General features: G+C 35.5%; 1 protein-coding gene across 3 annotated transcripts in view; it reads left to right on the top strand.

Moving 5' to 3' along the window:
- TBKBP1 (TBK1 binding protein 1) overlaps positions 1–21,597 on the top strand; it is a 74,947-nt gene that overhangs the window by 43,964 nt on the left and 9,386 nt on the right. The gene's annotated exons all lie outside the window — the stretch shown is intronic.

Consider the following 21,597-nt stretch of genomic DNA (forward strand, 5'->3'; position numbering starts at 1 on the left):
AGAAGGCTATTCATTTTTGACATAGATGGACTCTTTGACCCTCATTCAAACCACTCAGATGACCCCGAGGACACATAAACCTCCAGTGGCCTTAACAACTCACTACAAGAATGCAAATTACCAGCTGTCTGCACGGAGTATAAATGCTTCCATTCCCTACAATCCAGTCAGAGCTGAAGAAGCTTCTTGGATGAGAAACATCTTCAAAGAAAAAAACAGAAAGTCCAGTTGCCTCTTGAAAAAGCATCTTTGGGACAACCATGATGTGGATGACAGAGAATCTCCATAGACATATTATGGGGAACTCCAGAAATTCTTATCATACTGCATGGGATAACCAATTCAACCAAATATGCTATAACTGTTTTGTAAACAAAGAGCTGAAATATTGATTTCTCTATAAATATAATTGACAAGATTCTTTCATAATTGCTTCTTTATCTTTTCTGTAACAAATTAACTTATTTGAACTTTCATGTCCTTAGAAATCTATTATTTCAGTGTCTTACCATCTAGCTGAGAGCAATCTAATTGTTGTACTGTGTACTACATAAATTTTATAATCCCTAAGCAGAACAATGATGGATTCAAATCTGACTTTAAAAAAACTGTATCTGAAAACCAGCAAGAAACATTTTTCTTTTATTGTGTGTTGTTGACAATTAATCAAGCAATCAATTAATCAATCTTGAGCTAAGGAATTCAAAGGCCAATTTCAAAGCAAAATAACATTTGAAATTTTAGGCATTTTAAGATTTAGATAGATTTAATGGATACCAAGTCTCATCATGCTCCATATGTTATTAATCAACACATGAGCGAGAATATCAGTGTCATAATCAGCAACTGTTTTGTAAAAAGACACAAGACAGTAATTATTTCCTGTCATTTTAACAATTCCCCTCCCCATTTATTCTATTCCTTTTATTTATGTGTCTTTTTGGTTTATAAAATAGACTCATTTCACACAAATGATTCTGGACTGTTTGTTTACTTAATTTATTTGTTTGTTAATTTGTTAAGATTAAAACAAATCTTCCCACCAAATAAGCCTCTGCCATCCAAGGATAAATTGTTAAATCATCACACTGTCAATAGTAGCTGAATTTGCCTAACCACTGACCCAATACCTAGAAAATAGCCAAAGTGCCAGTGTCTTTTGTGGAAGGTTAACAGGATTGGGATAATATACCAAAGAATTCATGAAATTGCAGTCTGTGAAAAATGTCATAGTAACTGTGTTACCTTTTAAATGGCCGTAAAGGCCTGTGGTTTTTATTGTAGTAACAGCACAGTAAGTTTCTTGACTTTGGAGATTCATAGAATTGAAGCAGCATCATATATTTCTCAAAACTAGATATCCCTATGCCATTAATATAAGCGATTATCGCAAAAGTTTTTGTGGGGTAAATGTTTTCTGGAAAAGTAAATTCTATTCCACTAAAACTTAGTCTTTAAGGGGCAAGAGGATGAATGCTTTTGCCATTGCAAACCAACAACAAACCATTTAAAGGTTTGGAGATATTCTGGGAGTGATTTCAGTTAGTTACACCATGTTTTTCATTTGATACTATGATCTTTCAGTAGTAATTTTCATGTAACATGGAAAAAGAGATGTACGTTTAATCAGTGAAAGACCAGCATTTCGTATTGTATTTTTTTTTAATTTGGCACACATTTCTTAAGAATGGTATTTGAATGTACAAAAGAAAGGATAAAGCACAACTACAAAAATGTAAAACAAGAAATAATCTCCCCCTCAAAAAATAGAAAAAGTAAAAATAAAAAAGTACATAGTAAAATACATACTGAACAGGGGTGAAATGTTATCAGTTCAAATTGGTTTGCCTGAACCAGTAAAAAAAGCTACCAGTAAAAATTGCTACTGATTCACCCGAACAAGTAGTAAAAAATGCTACCGGTTTGGACAAACCAGTTTTTCCGACAATCAGCTATGGCACACGATTTATATTAGTATTAATATAAATAATCTAAATTGGGTGGCACAGTGGATTTTCCCCCCCTCGCTGTTCTACTTACCTTTGCAGGCGTGCTTGGTAGCAAGCTCTGCCCACCCATCTGGACATCACGATGTCCATTTTTTATGCTCTGTGCATGTGTGGAAGTCCTGCGTATGCGCTCACATTTGCAAACAGGTAGCGAAGGTAAGTAGATTTCACCCCCATACCAAATATTCATGGATGAAGGCAAATATATGTATCCCAGGATAATGTTGCAGGGTACAATCTGGGTAGGTCACCAGGACTAGAGATTTTGACTTCTGACTCGTGCTGAAGCCCATCTTTAGGGAGATTCTCCTGCAAATGAAATATTGTTGCTTAATTTTTTCAATATAGTAATAATAGGTCTATTAATAGATGAGTAGTGAACACATAACTACAATGCAGGATTTTAAATCTGGTGTAGCAGATACTTTACATCTAAGTAAAATGATATTTTTGCCTATGCTTCATTCATGATTAATCCAGATTTTCATGGATTAATCAAATTTTTGGTATAAAGTATAGTAAAGCGCTTGATCTTCAGTCATTTTTTCTCTTACTATATTAAGCCAAAATGGGAAAACTAAGGAACAAATTCAATACTTGTGTGTCAGTGTCCCCTCTGCCATATTGCATTTCTGAAGGTACTAAAGTTGATAGCCAGGTCTTTGTAAACATCTTCTGGAGTGGGCAGAAATATCAAAAGAGAATTTTGCTGAATTGAATCTTAATACCACACAATTTCATAGTCTTTAAATAGTCCATTAATTTGTTTAAAAAAAAGATTATTCAAAGCATTATTTCAAGTTTCTTGCAATTTACTTAAATCTGTATACTATATGTTATATTGTATGTGTATGTGAAAGTGATACTCATCAATTGTTTGTAAAAAAATAAATTATGAATCTGGAATTACCCAATATTCTGTATCATGATAAAAAAAATCTATGAATTTTTATTTTTTCTAATACTCCTGATATACTCCGTGTGGGGTGCCGCAGGGTTCGGTCCTGTCCCCCTTACTTTTCAACATCTACATGAAACCGCTGGGTGAGATCATTCGACGGCACGGGATAAAATACCACCAATATGCGGACGATACCCAATTGTATCTGTCCGCCCCGTGCCAACTCAACGAAGCGATGGATGTGATGAGCCAGGGTCTGGAGGCTGTTAAAGACTGGATGGGGGTCAACAAGCTTGTGCTCAATCCAGAAAAGACCGAGTGGCTGCTGTGTTTCCCTCCCGCAAATTGGCCAAGTGTTCCATCTCTCAGGCTGAGGGGTCAAATTATACGCCCCTCAGACAGGGTTCGCAACTTGGGAGTCCTCCTGGACCCACAGCTGACCTTCGAACATCATTTGTCAGCTGTGACCAGGGGGGCATTTGCCCAGGTTCGCCTGGTACACCAGTTGCGTCCCTACCTGAACCAGGAGGCCCTCACAACAGTCACTCGTGCCCTTGTGACCTCTAGGCTGGAATACTGCAATGTGCTCTACATGGGGCTGCCCTTGAAGAGCATTCGGCAACTTCAGCTAGTCCAGAATGCGTCCGCGCGAGTGATTGTGGGTGCACCTCACTTCACCCACGTTACACCTATCCTCCGCGAGCTACACTGGCTGCCTGTCGATCTCCGGGTGCGCTTCAAGGTGCTACTTATCACCTATAAAGCCCTTCATGGTAGTGGGCCTGGGTATTTGAGAGACCGCCTACTGCCAATTACCTCCACTAGACCGATACGATCGCATCGATTAGGCCTCCTCCGAATTCCATCTACTAGCCAGTGCAAACTGGCAACTACCCGGAGGAGATCCTTCTCGGTGGCTGCTCCGACCCTCTGGAACGAACTCCCTGTGGAGATTCGGACCCTCACCACCCTCCAATCCTTCCGCGCCGCTTTGAAGATCTGGCTGTCCCGGCTGGCCTGGGGTTAATATTCCAACCCCACCCGAATTGTGTGACTGTTGTGCTCTCTTTTAATATGTTGTATTGTTTCCATATTGGAATACTGTTTGTCTTTCCCCCCCTCCCTTTTTGAATTGTGAGCCACCCTGAGTCCCCCCAGGGAAAAGGGCGGCATACAAATAAAGGAAATGAAAATGAATGAATATACGATAAAAGTGGTCAAGACCAGTGATGATGAACATTTTCGGCACCAAGTGCCTAAACTGGAATGTTTGTGCATGTGCATGTGCCTGTGCATGGATGTGCATGCGTGTTGGAGCGCAGATACTCGAAGACCAGCTGACCGGTGCACATGTACATGCTGGAAACCCTAAGACCAGATGGCTGGCACCCTCATGCGCACCAGCCAGCTGGTGTTTAGGTTTCTGGGACTCTGGTGTGCACGAAGACCAGCTAACCCGTGTGAATGCACGTACTGGAAACCCGAAGATCAGGTGGTGATGGCACACATGTCCACAAAGAGGGCTCTGTGTGCGACCTCTGGCACACGTGCCATAGGTTTGCCATCACGGGTCTAGGCAATAAATATTTTAATTGAATGTATTACTATTCAGCAATTTGGATTGCAACATAGTGAATTTATACCATTTTGTTTGCACATGAACTCCAAAAGAATTTTTTTCCTGCTATTTACAGAGTTGTAGTCTATAGCAATTTGCTACACAAAAAGCAATCAAAACTAAATTACCTTCCCAATCTCATACTATTATATTTTGCAACCATTAATTCTGAAAAAGTAGCTGTTAATCAAACCAGGAATCCGGCCAGGAAACAGGAGTTCACACAATATTTAACTGGAAAACAGATCAAAATACTAGCCAGTTGACAATTGAGAATCAAGAAAAATCACACAAAGCTGTCTCAGTATCTTAACGATGTGTTTAAACAATGTGACAAATATTAAAATAGGATTCTTCCTAAGGATTTATGTTAATTTGAATTAATATTCATTAGAAAACCCTGCAAGTCTATGTGGAATTATGGCTTCTCACACAACCAGTTAGATGTTCAGACTGGATTTGGGATTTTTTTTGTCCACCCATCAAGTCCTTCCCAAGAACCTAGGATAGGCAGATATGATTTATTATAGAATTATTATTAACATTAATAATTATTACTCTGCCATGTAGACACATAAGATGTTTAGCTATCTATTGTTCTTAATATTATCTTGAGATTTGCTTTACCTATTAGTATGTTGAACCTGGTAGAAGCTTTGGGAGAAGTGAGCTTTTGACTTTTGCTTTTAAAAAAGAAAAGAAAATCTAGCATCTTGATTTGCATGTTCTTTTTAATTAATCAAGGTCTGACGAGGGAAAGATTACAGAAAAGGGGTGTGAAGTGTGAATTTAAAATGTGTCAAAGAGAGCTGCTGTAACACCTACCTTGCTCTTTATTTGTGCTGAGTGAGAAGAAAGGCCTCTGAGCCATAGATTTCTAAACTCTGCATGGAAGCATGAAGGGAGAACAGAGGTCCATGGTTTTGAATGAACTGTAAGTACATTGGGCTCTGTTCTTCCACAGCTCTGTAAAATAGAACAGCTTAGTCATCTGGCTGACTCAGCTGAAATCTAGTTCAGAAAATAACTTAGGATTTAAAAATATTCATGTTATACTTTACTCTTCCTTACTTTTTTTCCTTCTGTTGGATCTGGGCTTAGTTCAATTCATATGGTTTACTTGCCACATCCATATAGATAACCTCTGGCTTATTAAAAAGTGTGTTAATGCATAATTTTAATGGAGGTACTTTTGTACAGTGTCACAAGCTTGCTGTTTCAGTTTGATATTCAAAGTCAATTTACCAATTAAAGCCCAACCCATTGCTGATAACTTTTGCCCACCAATTAGAGATAGCAAAATCTATGCACTCTAACACCCCCCTGAGCATTTGTTCTGGTTCCTGCTATGACTTGCTTCCTCCCCTCAAAACCAAACAACAACTGGAATGGCTGTTTTCTTTAAGGTGGTACATGTGGCCTTGAAAGTGAATGGAAAGGTGCACCTTAATGATGAGAATGGGTGTGGGTGCAGAAGAATGTGTGCATATGTATAAGAAAAACAGGAAGAAAACAAAGCTTCATGGGACAACCATGAAGAAAGCCAAAGGATAGGGACGTGTGAAAGAAAATGAGGTAAAATGATGAGCAGAGCAAACTGGTACCTTATGCTCCTATTCATTCATAATATTCAATATGATAATATTCATATTAGTGGAGAAGATTTGAATTGGGGACTTCCAACTCAAAACACACATACTTAATTATTTATGTTTGGGCCGTACATAAAACATATTCTTATGTTACTGGCCATCTGTTCTCTTCTCTCAAATCTTTTTTTTAAAAATAATATTAGGTGGAATTTTCTTTCACAAGGTGGAAAAAGTATCAGTTATTTAGCAGTTTGTTATAACAATTTTCATTCCCATATTTAGCAAAAAAAGGGTAACATTTTAGCTACTTGATAAATAGGTTACAGAGGTCTGATGCCGTGGCAGACTAATTTTAAGCGGCTGTAGCAAATTCTTCAGCAAACTTGCGTTTATAGAAATCTAATCTGTAATCTAAAGCAATGTAAATTCAGGAAGGGCACACTTTGTTGTGTTTTAAGTGGCTGGTCTGTTTGTTCTTTTCACTTCTTACTGCTATTGCTTTATAAAATATTTTGCAAGGAGCTTTATTAAAAGTGCAATTTCCTCCATTTGGTAGTATTCATTGGTAAAGGGGGAAAGGAGGCCTTGCCAAAAAGCAAACAGATACTACTCTGTATTTTCCTATGTCACTGGGATCAATGACAAGGTGCTACTTTTTAACCTGATGGTTTGTCTGAAAAAATATCTCTGTGACCTGGTAAATACATTCACCATTTCAGAGGTGGGTTGCTCCTGGTTTGGCCCAGTTCAGCCAAACTGGTAGTGGTAATCTGGCCTGGGTCATGGAAGTAGCAGCAACCCAGGCTGGCCATGCCCCTGAACAGGTTTTCTGGTCTCTTTTGCCGTTGCTGGCATCTTGTTTATTAGCTTTTAATGGTCTTCATGCATGCGCACAACCATTAACAGCAAAATGCACATGCGCAAGCAAAATGCACAAGCAAAATGCACAAGCAAAATGCACAAGCAATATGCACAAGCAAAATGTGCAAGCAAAATGCGCAAGCAAGCGGGTACCGGTTCGTGTAGGAACTCACCCCTGCATCATTTACTTAATGTTTTGTATAGTTGCACTGGGGAGAAAATCATTTTAGAAACACTAGAAAAAAGGGATCAGTGTAGAAGCCACTAGACTGAGTTCTGGTCCCACAAGAAAGCCAGCTGGACAACTTTGCCCCACCCTCTCCCTGCCCCTCCCCCAATTATTGTTGTGGAGAATATTGGAAGAGGGTGAAATATTAGTCATGTTTGCACCCATGAGTTACATAATACAAATTATGTAAAATAATAAAGGTGTTATGTAAGTAGGTAAGTAAGCAAGCAAGGAAGGAAGGAAGGAAGGAAGGAAAGAAAGAAAGAAAGAAAGAAAGAAATAGCTAGCAAACATGTAAAACACTAAAATTGATTTTTTTTACAAAAAAGGGACGAGATTTTTTAAAAGATGAAAAGATCTGCAATAATAAAAAGGCTGATATAAGATATAAAAAAGATTACACTAGAGTATGTTTTGTATTTAGATGTAGAAGAACCTGGAAATAATCTTGAATAGTGAAAAGACAGGTAGGTGATTGAAACACCAGGCTAGAAAACAGGATATTGTGCGTTCTTGTCCCATCATAGACATGAAAGCCGGCTGGGTGACTTTGGGCTATTCTCTGTCAGTCCAAATCACCTCACACAGTTGTTGTGGAGAAAATAGTGGGAGGAAGAAAGAAATATTAGGTTCACTGCCTTGAGTTATTCATAAGAAAAATAAAGGGAAGATAAAAATAAATAAATTCTGTGGACTATTTGACAATTACTGAAAGAACTGTTGCTTGATCTTGAAACAGATAATTGCCAGTTTGATACAGTCTTTGTTTAGCAGTTTCACTTCTAGTTAATAGAAACTGGTTAAATTGAATTATGTTAAGAATTAGGAATATAGAATTAGGAATTGTATGTATGTATGTATGTATGTATGTATGTATGTATATATATATGTATGTATAGATATAGATATATATCTTTTCCAGTTCTTCTCACTGAACTAGTTTAAAGTCAAACTAAACTGCATTTCATACTACTGTGCCTGGGATCTCTACTATTTTGTTTTCTAATGCCAATATGTAAAGTATACCTTTTCCACATCACATAAAATGTGAAGGGGCATCCCTTGACATTATGTTCAAATGTATCAACTGTGTACCAAAACAAAAATCAAGGAGATAAAGTGTGGATTGATCATGACATTTTTGAGAGCAGTTAATGAAGAAGGGTTTGCTTGCAGATGGCTGAAAGGATTTTTGTTTTCCAAATAGCGACTCAGTGATGTAATGTAAGATTATATGTATGATCTGTATGATCTTATATGTTCAGATTGATATAGATTTAATAAGTTCAACGGAAATGGCCCATTTTCCTAATGTTCATATAATTGCAAGATTGCTTTTCCCATAGTGCATTCAAACTACCTACAATCCTAGTCAATTTCCCCATTACCTATAAGCCTAGACAGTTTTCCCTGCTGGCTGTGGATAATGGTTATTATAGCCTAGCACAAAAAATACAAAAGGTTGAGGATTGTGGGGATTAAATCTATCACTTGTAAAAGCCTTCCAGAACTGAATTTTATATTTCAGCAGCTCTCAGCCAAATGAATCCAGTGTAATGGTTATTTTTGAGATACAGCTGAAAGAGAATGTAGCTCTTTACTTTGGATGTCAGACTGACCTAGGCATGTAGAAGTTCATAATACAATACATGTTGTATGGAGTGGAAATCAAAACAGACTCATTCTATAGAGATTCGACTCATTATTCTAAACCATGATTGCTAGCCATAATTTATTCAATAAACACTAAAAGATTATTTGGTTTTGCTCCAAACCAAGAATAAAAGGGACTTCTTCTGATGTTAAGAAAGAAAATAAGTAACCAGGGGAACAATTTTAAATATTGGTTGCCTGCAATTTACACATATTTAATTTCACTTTATTGTATATTAGTATGATGAGTCAGACAAAGCAATGACAAAATAAAAATTACAGAACCAGTTCAGAATTCTAGAGGTCTATTTAGCCTACCATTCTGGCTGCAATTGCATTGTGACAAGTGGCTTATGAAAATAGGTCAATAGAGAAATACTATCAGATCATAATTGATGGTTATGTCCCTCATTTCTTAGTGATACGTCAGATATAGAGAAGGATTTCTTGAGAAATGAAGGGTTTTATTTACTCTGATGGACATTTTGTCCACGAATATAATTGTCTCAGTTTTCCAATATCTATCTGTTCTATCTCCAGAGACACATACATAGAGTACCTGTTTGCAATTCTTTAGTCATTCTGCAGTCATTGACCTCCCACCAAAAGCTGTAGACAAAAGAGATGAAGAAGATTGTTGTCAGATCTGAAATAGATATACCATCCCCTTTTTCTGCCTTTCTGAATTTCTCTCTTAAATTTGCTGAGATCATGGTAGTACAGGGTGCTATGAAAATTGTATCTGTAAAAGCATTATGATAGCTCATTCAAACATGGAAGTGAAAAGTTGATAGTGTTGTCCAGAGATATTAGCATGTTCTGAATGAATTTGTTGACCTAATATAAATGTACAAATAGACCTTGATGAAACAAATGGGTTTAATTAAGAACAAATTTTCTGAACTCAAGAGGGTGAAGAAAAGTGGGAAAGAACAAAAACACACACTCTAAAATCATGCCAGTCCTTGAGAAGAAGAAACAGCCCTTTTGACTTTCTTGTAATCGGTGTTCTTGTAACTGCAGTTCCGTTTCTTGTCAATTATGCTTTTTCATCGCTTGGCAGTAGAATGTATTATTATTTTTTTAGGTGCAAATTTCTTTCATGTTGGTCTTTTGAACTTCTTGAACTAGTCACTTCGTTCCCAAACCTTACCACAAAGAGGCGGAGAGAATTATTAGTTTTAATCATGTTCTCCTCATTCATTGTCTTTTTCTTCCTTTCATTTCTCTTTTTGGAAAATAAAAATGCAAAGTTTGGAGGGAAGGAGGGGCTCTTACTGAGCATAATGTAGATGAACTGGTGATTCTGCAATTGCCAGCTTGAAACAAACACATCCGTTCTGGTTCTTTACATGTGAGTGGAAATAGTAAATTTCCATTTAGTTTTATTTAGGCTATTTTTAATAAGATTACTATTCTAAAACTGCATAGAATGTCAAATTATCATTAAATCGCACAAATAAACAATGTGACACTGTAAGTAAAAGTAAATTCTATTGATCACACTCAACTTATTTTCAAATAAGTGAGCATAAGAATGCTTTTAAAATATTTTTAATCAGAGAAGGTTGTACTTGAAAGGAAAAAAGAGGAACGAAGTCAGTGAATGAAAACGTCATCAGTGATTTGAAATACTTTTCAAAACCTAAGTTCTTTTTGACAGCAGCATCTGTGCAAGAGGAAACTGGAGAGACCCCAAATATATTGCACCCCATTATTTGGGTGGTAGCACATGGAAAGATATTCCTTTGTCATATGTAAAGGAGATCTATGTAGTAGCACTGAATTTTTTACTGTTAGAAATCCAGATAAAGCTCCCATTTTTGCTAATTGAAGCACAAGAAGTAATAATTTATATATTGGATCTTGTACTGCATGTTTTCTTTGTAACTTGATGAAATCGTTTTTATAAAGGGAAGATAAGCCTTATGGCATAGTCAAGTTGTTAGCTTTTAAATGTAATTTAAATTTAAATATAATTTTTCTCAGATTTTTCAGAAATAACTATTCAAAAGGTTACTGCAGATCATTATTATTCCCATTTGATATATCAAGACTGAGTGGTGGCAAAAGTAGTCAAGACTTTTCAACAAAATTGAGAAAAAAGGGATTACAACATTGAATTAGTTTTAAATCTGCATTTGCCAAAGTCTATAGCAAAAAACCCAAAATGTTTAACAGATTCCATAAATTAAACATGTAAAATGGTGCAGAATGGAAGAGAAGGTCAAAGCTGTGGTAAAACTTTGGCTGATCTAGAAAAAAGTCTGAGCAACTTCAGAACGGGTTAATATTTGGAACGGCAGCGTCAGAAAAAAAATCAGACATTCAGGCTGAATTAGAAAATTGAAAATCCATCTTACAAGAAGGCAGCAGCAAATAAATTTTATGGTCTTGCTATAAAAATTAGATGTGCACAATAGATGTATCCATGGTCATTAAGAACCAAGCTTAACTTCAAGTAGTCTTTACAGTGAAAAGGCTGCAATTCTAGAAATCTTGGATCGGTGATAACTTAAAAGACCTTAATCTATACCTGTTCTTAATATGGTTCTTGGCACAATTTGGCATGTATTGGTGCCTGTGGCAGCAGGTTTCATCTTCAACAGCTGAGTGTGGCATAAGAATCTACATATTTAATTTATGTTGGATATTGGACATTATACTGAAATGGCAATAATTTAAGAAAAGCAATCATAGAAATACAAGTAAAATAGCTCATATGTAGCTTTTGAAACCCTTTTTAAATTGTAGAAAATGGCAAATTCCAAAGTATAAAGCTTAATAACTAAAAGCATAAGAAATACGTTGGTGGAATACCAGAAATGTAAGACAGAATTTGATATTCATTAGAACTGAAGCTATAATTTAATTGAAGACTTCCAATGCCAATCTAACTAAAAATTCACTGTAATGCTTGGCAACACTGCTGTAAGAAATTGATATGGTAAAGCAGTAGGACTATCTTTATGAATAAAACCCAATCATGCATGTAAAAGCTCTCTTTTAGAACTGTAGCAATGTTAAACTGCTATAGAAATTGGATTTTATATCTATATTTATTTATTATATAATCTTAGGATAAATAGGAAACATTAAAACAAACTCTTACAATTAAAAAAAAATGAAACCTAGTTTTCCTCTGTTGTTTAATTGAATAGTCTTGCATATTTAAAAACAAAAGTATTGTAAGATCATCTCTTGAAAGGTCCATTAATTTGGATGATATACGAAACAGTTTAGCCCATTATCAAGCAATGCAGAAATTACATTTTTCCTCTTTTGGGAATGGAGGGTGCAGGCATGGTATAAGTTTGATAAATATTTTATTTTAATTTATGTTTAATATATTTTAAGTCATTCCGTAAAGGTGGCTGCACTAAAACATCGAGTAGAAATAAAAGTAATCACATTTTCAGGATGCAATTGCACATAACCAAACTTCTGGAAATTACACTCAGGCATTCTATAAATGGTTGCAGATATCCAGGTGACCACTAAATAACTACTCTTTAGTGGTCATCTGAATATTTGCAGCCCAAATACTGAATGCCTATGCAGCCCAATACATTCGAAGAACACCAGATTTGGAAGGTTGGTTTGATACCTGAAAGCCCAAATGACATTTTTTTCCACCACCTCCTCTTCCTCCTCCCTCCATTCACTATAGGACATGATAGTCATGGAAAATATCTGCAAAATTTTCTTTTCAATAAATGGAGCCTGTACAAAAACATTGTTCATTTTTATGGGGGTTTTGTCAAAAATTTTCCTGGGGGTTTGTAATTCGCAGAAGTGCAATAAAAAAAGACTTGACTCATAAATACTTCCTCTTTCATTTTCTCTTGGGCTTTGGGCTCTTAAGTCCAAGGAAAGTAAGAATCCATTGGTTCTTATCATCTGGGGGAGTTTTCATTTTGCACTCAGTTGCAATTCTGTCTTGATGCAGAGATGGCAAATTCAAGGAACTATAAGAAAAAAAATCTTTTAATGTATCATTAACTAGCATAATTAACAACTTCTGAAAAACTGCAGATTGCTCACATAAGTTCTAAAAGATATGTCAAATCCTGAATTCAGTTTCCGCAGTGTGCAAGGAGAATTTTGCAAGGTACTTGCAAATCAAATAAAATTCCAAGATAACTTCCTATTTTGAGGAAAACTGGTTTTTTAGAGGTGGCACAGGAGATAGGATTTACAGTGTTTCTAGCATTTGCCCTTTGAATTGTGCTCTGTAAATTATAGCATATCTGCAGAAATATTTTTTCTACCTTTCTTCAATCATGGTAGAGATTGGTGAACTCAAGTTATTACTTCGCTGAACAAAAGTAATAAAAATAATTTTAAAGATTAGTAAAATATTTTCTAAATGCATAAAGTGTTTTTCATCATGAAATGTTGCTGCTTGGCATATAATATCATAGATACAGCAAAGTAATAATGGTAAACTGCTTCCAATAGAGTATATATGTCATAAAAAAATTGTGCTCCAATGTATCAAGCTTATGGTGCCATGAAACATGTCTATTGATTGTAATGGTATATGTGTGTTGCTTGTAACACACGATTGTATCTCCCTGGGATTTTTTTTTTTCACCAAAACCTGTTTTCATTTTGCAATTCTCTTTTTCTGTTATGAGTTCATCAACATAAGCGTACTCCTTTGAAAAGAAAACTGCAGTAGCAATATTACTTGGATGGGTATTTCTTTCTGCCCTGTTTTCTATGCCATTTCAATATAAAGTTTTGGTTTCATTCCAAAAGTACAGTGACTTACTACTCTGCTTGGATTTTAAAAACAAATTTTTGGGTTCATAGTACCGAACTATGTCCAAGGATAGCATCAAGAAAGCAGCTTGACTCAGTCAAGGAAAACCGAGCCCATAACATAAGCAGAGAATTTGTAGTAATCTTTCTAAAGCAACATCTGACATCCGGGATTATACAGAGAATCTTTATTCTGATCACATTTTATATCGACTTTGCTGTTTTTGTTACATAAAACCAATATGAGCACTTAAGAACTTTTTCCCCATAAGTTTTCCAATATATTTGTCCAATAAAAGGTGTAGGGTTACTATAAATATTTACATTGTGAGATACTGTTTATTTGAAATACATACTTTTAGTTGAATATTGAAACATTTAAATTGTAGTCTAAATTTAAATGTAAGAATTTTGGGGCACTTTTTAAAAAATTGCCAATTGATATAGAAATAAGATGAACCAAATTTAAGGTTGAAAACAACTGAATGTCACACATGAGTATTTCCTTGATTGTGTAATTTAGAGCACTATCGATTTAGAAGATGACAAGATATCCAAGGCTGCAAGTAAATTATGAGACAGCAGTACTTGCTCACAACACATTTTTTCTTTTTAGGGCCTGCTTTTTAAAGTGATTTGGACATCTGTTCCTGGGGTTAAGTTAAGATATTCCAGTTGGTAATCTAAGCCTTCAAATCACAGAAATTTAGATCCAGTTTTGAAGCTGATACTCTAAATTTTCTTGTACTGCTGTTCATGGTTTTTCAGGAGCACACAACACAGTTCTTAGTAGTCCACATTTCTAAAATAAGATCATATATAAGGTAATCTCAGTGGTCATTGTCCCACTGACAACCTTAGCTGGTAAATATATCACATGTGTGAAACCTTAAAAATAGCACTCAAACTATATGTGACAAATAAAGGTTTTGTGGCTCCATTCATTCTCAGCCCTTTTTAAAAGGGTGGTACTTCTGTTCTGCCTTGCTGTTTCCTCTCCCACAATACTCTGCCCATTCATCCGCCCTGAGTTGGCAGATAACATTGTGGTTTTTTGCTCTCTTGTTTGGTTGTGTATAGGTTGGTCTTGTTTATGAGGTATACTTTTTTTCCTTCCACAGTGGCTGAGAGTTTTTCTAGCCACCTAGAAGCCACAAAGAGACCCCTGTGTTCCACTGCACAACTGGGGAGAATAGAAGAGATTTAGGAAAGAGAGATATAAAATTGGGGGGACAGGGTATCATAGATTGCTCAGTCTTTCCTCAGCCCCATAGGGACTCCAGTTGCATGCTTAGAAAATAAAAATGACAATAGGTTCATGTCCAGAAAAAAGCAAACACCAGTTTGGGCTGGAAAAAACATGTCTGTATTTCGGTGCACATATATTTATGTATACGTGTGAGTGGCATAGACTAACCTTGTATTAAAGATGTTATTTACCCTGCCATACATAGTCTCTATGACAACCATTTGAGAAGCAGCAATAATGCCAAAGATGCCTATTGGACAGAAAATGGAGCCTGTTCCATTTCTAATGCAAAGAACGTCTGATTACTCCTATTCCCAAGCTGGTTATTTCTGACCTTTTTCTCACTTCTGGACAAAATATATTGAACTTCCTGAAGTTCTAACATATTCTGTGGGTGTGATTTTTCTCTGATTGATCTCAATTATGGTTCTTAGAACCCAGGGGAAAAAAGGGGGGGAGGTGATATTCAATGGCATTTTCCTTTGCATTTTATTGCTACTATTAATGCTTGCCTATTTATGTATTGCTGGTAATATTGCTGGTTATATTATAAAAATGTGTTGGCCAAGGATGACTTCTCTTTGAAGGCTGTCGTATTCAAGGTCAAGAGGCAGTGAAAGTTTTGAAATGGACAGTTAAATTAGAACCACAAAGGACCACAGGTCAGCTAATCTTCAGGGAGGGAGCAAGATAGGCCAATGAGAAATACCATGGCACAATGCTACACTGTAAACTCTTATGTGCATCTGTGTGCTGTGTTGTAATATACACACAGGTATAAAAGGAAGAGAGCTTGCATTTGTAACAATATGCTTCTTTCATTGTTTTGATGAAAATGTTGGCTTTTGTGGATGACTTAGCATAATATTTTTATTTAAATTATTTGCAATAGTGCTGTCATTAAAGTATAAATGGAATCTGTCATAAGTAAATTTTATGTGGATTGGACCCTGGTTTGTTCCAATTTATTTATTTATTTCAGGAACTCTTTCTTAAGCAAAGGGAAAATGATCTCACGAGTCTCCTGAAAATTGGGTATAAACAAATGGGGCAGCAATGGAAGACAGGTTAAATTAGTTTTAATTCTTGTCTTGCAGTTACTCGTTTAAGTATTTTATGTTTTACTTTATATTGCTTTATCATATTTATTTTCCGCTATAGACCACAGAGTAAGACAATATGTATATTTTGATAAGGAGTACATTTTCTACTTCATATACATCATACACATTGAACATTTTCCATGTTTACTAAATATAAATCCATGTAAAATATTTATCCATTCATTCTATATTGCATAAACCAGTGATGGTGAACCTTTTTTGGTTTCTGTGCCAAAAGCAGGGGGAGCACAGGGGGGTTGTGTGCTGGCGTGCCGCACCCACCCATAATGCTATGCACACACACACACCCTCTTTTGCTGTGGTTTTTTCACTGTCCCCAGGCTCCAGAGGCTTTCTAAGATCCTGGGGAGGGTGAAGAACAGACCTATGGGGAACCCGGAAGTTTGGGAATGGTGACTTCCGGTTTGTCCTTAGGGCCGATTTTTGACCTCCGGAGCCTTCAAGGAAGCCTCCGGAGGGCAAAAAACAGCTTCAAAAGAAGGCCAAAGTCAGCTGGCCAGTGCACACTTGCGTGCTGGCCAGCTGAAAGGGCAATGCCTCACGTGCCCTGAAAATTGGCTCCATGTGCCACCTGTAGCACACGTGCCATAGCTTCGCCATCACGGACATAAACTATACCAATCCTTAGTCTACAGTGAGTATATATAGTGAGAACCAAAAACCAGCAAAGTCCTTTTTTATGAACAAAACCTCTCATGTATATTTTCGAGAACCATGAGGAATAGAAACTTAGAAAATAATGAAATGTACATTTTTTCTGATTACATTTTGAAGTTTCATTTGTATACAAATAGAGATGCTGTCCATTGCTTGCTTGAATTTTGATCTTTATGCATATTTCCTCTTGAGATTGTTAATTCTTGAAATTAGGGTAATGAAAATAATGATGATAATGTCAATCTTTGTAGGAAATGTTCAGAGTAAATAGATGAACTAAGCACCGACAAACCATTGATCAAACATTGTTTAAAAAATAAAAAGGGCTATTTAATTAATTACTTTAACTATAGAAAGGTTCCTCCAGGGACAAGGAAGATCAGAGATGATTCCCACATAGTGGTTTTCATTTTATTTCATTCTGATACAATTAATTCTGAATAAGCCCATTTTCTGGGTTTGCTGAATAATCTCATTTTCTGGGTTTGCATATTATATTTAACCATAACCTAAGTAAACAACTGGATTCACACAATATATATAAATATATTTTGTATAAACTACAAAATGCTAAGTATAGGTAACATCAAGAAAACTTAGTGTACTGTGCAAGTGTAACTGTTGGCTCTTTAAACATTTTGTGTGAACAAAGACTTTTTTTTATTATGGAGTGAAATATATTAATCATTGGACTTTCCTCTGTAAAGTTTTGATACGATTTAAAATTTCCAATATTTGATATGGATCCTTATTGTTCTCTAGTGAGGTTTTTTTTTAAGAATTTAGAGAATATACTATAACATTTTTTAAAAAATGAACGAGTGTATTTTGAGATATATCAGTAGCTGTGGTTTGATGATAAAGAACTAAAAGAAAAGAACTGCCTTTTGAGCTATTTTGGATTAAAATTTCAAAGAGGGTGATTTTTTTCTTAACAGGGCAATATGGTGAAGCATTACAAAAGGAAGTTAACGTGATGATCTAAAATATGTCTTTACATACAGGACAATGACATTGGTTAGCAAACAGTTCCATTAAACGAAGTTTATTTTGACATAAGCTCTCTTCACAAGAATCCAGTCCATCTACTCTCTTAACTCTATGTATTTAACATAAATCAAGGAATATTAATAAAGACCATAAGCTAAGTTTTAAAGACATTAATTGTCACATTTTTTTACTTGTGTTATGGCAAGTTTTTTAACTGTAGAAATGTATAAGTTTTTCTGATTTATGCTGTTTGTTTGCTTGTTTGCTTATTTATTTATTTATTGAATTTATAGTCCCCTGTTCCTATTTGCATTAACAATCAGCATGGCTTATGATAATACAAAATATAAAATTTAGCAATAACATCACTACAAGTGAAATAAAATAATTATAAATACAGAATAAATAAAAGTTAAAACCAAATGAAAGGCAACATTTTGTTTTTGAATGGAATATGGGAGATCATACTGTAAATATTACATTAGATTATTTAAAGCAGTAATCCTCAAATCCCAGTCTGTGGATCAGTATTGGTCCGTGGCATGCCAGAAACTAATCCACGCAAACAAGCAAAGCCCCATCTTCAGGATGTAGGCAGCACATGAAACCACGCCCCTTTGGGCCACAGAAAAACCTTTCTCCATGGAATCGGTCCCTGCTGCCCAAAAGGTTGGAGGCCACTGATTAAAAGGATTAGTTTAGGTAAGCATAAAAATAGCAGTTATTAAAATGAATATATTATCCAAAATAAATTATTAATTTCAAATGGCAATCAGAATGTCAGAAAGAATGGCAATAAACTGTCAGTAAATTTATGTGAAGTGGGGCAAAATCCAGAGGTAATCAAAATATTTTATAATATTTTTAAAAGAACAAAATTAAAATTAAATTATTATAACATTATACATTTCATATTATGAAATTTAAATAAATTAAATGCAACTATTTGACCTTTCTGCGTATGTTAAATGATTGTCCCTTTCTGTCCCAATAAAATTAACAGTTATAGACCAATTTTTGTTGCAACTCTTAGAGCCTCACACAATTCTTTTAGAAACCATGTAAAGCCCCCTTCCCAGTTTTTTCATTTATCATATTTGTTTGTTCTGGATTTTCCAGAATATTGATTTATGATCAAGCTACAAAACAGATATAACAAAGAGTTGAGATAGCCCCTTACATCTTCCTTAAAAAACAACAAAGTAATCTTTGCTGAGTGGAGATTGGCAGATACTGATTGGCTCAAAAAATCCGGTAAATGATATTCAAATGATATTTGATATTCAAATGTCCAAACATTTACCAGATGTTTTCCACATACCATTTTTGGAGATATTAGCTAAATATCTTGCATTTATAATTATGTTAGTACATTTCTGCATAGTTTGCTTTTTAAAATATCTTCAGAAATTATACTGAATACTTCTTAGCATCTTCTTAGCTCATCTCAAAGGCACTAGACTGAAGATAGCTACCAAAGAGAGAATGCCACAGAATGAAAATGACTGCAGATAAATTAATTAATTAATTGGTAGAGATGGCATGACAATATGTTCACCTGAGCACAGACTGTATAAGGAAAGACGCAGCTACAATATTTAATTAAATTTGATTCTTCTCCATAATAGCATGAGGAAAAAGTGCTATTCCTTCTCGCTCCTGAAGGAATAAGCACTCTGATCAGGCCATAAATTAGTCATTTTGAAATGGTTTTTCTCCAGATGTTTAGGCTACATCTACCAGTAGGGATGCTAATTCTGGTCCATCATATTTAAGACAATCAGCTGTAGAACTGAAACCCTATAAAGTTCAGATACTTGAAATCATAAACTTTGTGTTTGCTCATTTTCTAAAAAAGAAAAGGCTAAAGTTTTCTTAAGTGATGGGACTCATACCTGTCTGGCATACAATATCATATATATGTATCAGTAGTGGCAGTCCTTTACCTACGACCACAATTAAGCCCAACATTTCTGTTGCCAGGCAAGGCAGTTGTTAAGTGAGTTTTGCTCACTTATGGAAATAAGTTCATTCACATTTAAGCCTATCCTAACAAACAAATGTTCAGCCAGTTTGGTGTAGTGTTTAAGCATCAGGCTAGAAAACAGGACATTGTGAATTCAAGTCCTGCTTTAAGCATGAAACCAGGTGGGTGACTTAATTGGTTAGTAATTTTCTCTTAGCTCTAGGAAGGAGGCAATAGCAAACCACTTCTGAAAAATCTTGCCAAAAAAACTACAGAAACTTGTCCAAACAGTCTCTGAGAATTGGACACAACCGAACAGAAAAATCTCCTTAGACTTTGAATAATAAAAATTCAAACAATCCAGCTTGCCTTGAAAGAACAATTCTGTAGATAGATGCGACAACAGAATGATTCAAATATGCACAATCACAAAATGCATACATATTTTTCTCTAATTTTTCTATTCCATTGATATGTGAATAATTTGTGAAAATGTATTACAGTAAGAGCTAGGGTACTTCAAATCACATTCCACACTTTTATAGCTTTTTCCAAACTGGGTGACCTCCATATATATAACTTACAACTGTGCAGAATTCTTTGTAATTGCATGCTGGTTGTGGAATTCTAGGAACATAAAATTGTATTTTTGGCAGATACCAAGGTTGTGGAAAACTGCTATGGGAGAATTGTTTCTTCAAAAATTTTCTTCCATATGTGTAGTGTGGGAAGAATAATACTGGTCCAGTTTAAAGGGCTGTTGATAAGGACTATTAAGAGATTTGGTATAACATATACATGGTCTTATTTTATATCAATGATTTTCTGGATTGGGCCTTGAAATGCAAACTTAGTGGTTTCATTTGTTTCTAGGTAAAATTTAACTTAACCAAGCATGTAACTAAACCACATAGTTGTGCTAGTGGTTGCAGTTGAGGACACAAAACCACAATTGTTGCAGTTCCACTATCTTCATTTGGCATAAGTACTTAAGGTTTATTTTTCCTGTTCTAATCATGAGAATCAGGAACTTATTTTCTTCTTATTTGTGTACTTTAAAAATTTCATCTTTAAAAATATTAAGTGGATACAGCAGATAAATGAGCAAGAATAAAAGAGGAAGGAGAAAAAGGATCCATATTTCAGCACTTGCATTATATATATATTGCAAGTGCTGAAATATGGATATATATATATATTCCATTATTGTTATTGTGCTGCCACCTTTTCTCTTAACTAGGTTTCCTGGTTCTGAAGTGTCTACACAGCACAATCAACTACAATGTCTTGGTGAAGAAAGTTGTAACCACCTGGGTTTCGTCCTGTCATTCACTTTATTAAACTATCAGTTGTTAATTAGTAGCACAAAAATTATCAGTGTTGAATCTTCTTACTTCTCTGAACCTTCTGACTTCAACAAGGAAATATAGATGCACAAAATAAACAGAATAAATTGCCATTATTAAATAAATTAAAACTCAAGCTGAAGTTAACTAGGTATTGTGCAACAGTTAACAGCCAAAACAGTTAGACTGTTAACTTCAACAGTCAAAACTGAAACAAAAAGAAATCAATAAGCATATAAAGTAGGCAAAAGGTTTGCCAGGGAATAAGAGCAAAATCACCTTCTAGCCTCAGCATCTCTTATTGCCTAAATATGGGGTGTACCATGAGCTGATTTTCCTGCAAAAATCAGGTAGGTTGAGTAACTTTGTTGGTGAAAAGCTGTGCAAAGTGTTCAGAGCAGCCAGAATTAGGATTAGGGACTCTCAACAAGGCTGTTGGATGACAGCCTGCCAATCAATAGATAGGGAAACATCATTGCCCTTGCCTGGCCTGATCTTGGATGAACAGGCCAGATCTGTCTGGCCGTTACCAAGTCATGGGTGGAGAAAGTTTTGTCATACAAGACTCAGAATTGACCAGAAGTACCTTGAAGCCACTCTAGATGCCTGGATCCCAGGATAACTTTTCAAATTAG

This window comes from Thamnophis elegans, chromosome Z (assembly GCF_009769535.1).
Source record: "Thamnophis elegans isolate rThaEle1 chromosome Z, rThaEle1.pri, whole genome shotgun sequence".
Classification (NCBI taxonomy): Eukaryota; Metazoa; Chordata; class Lepidosauria; order Squamata; family Colubridae; genus Thamnophis; species Thamnophis elegans.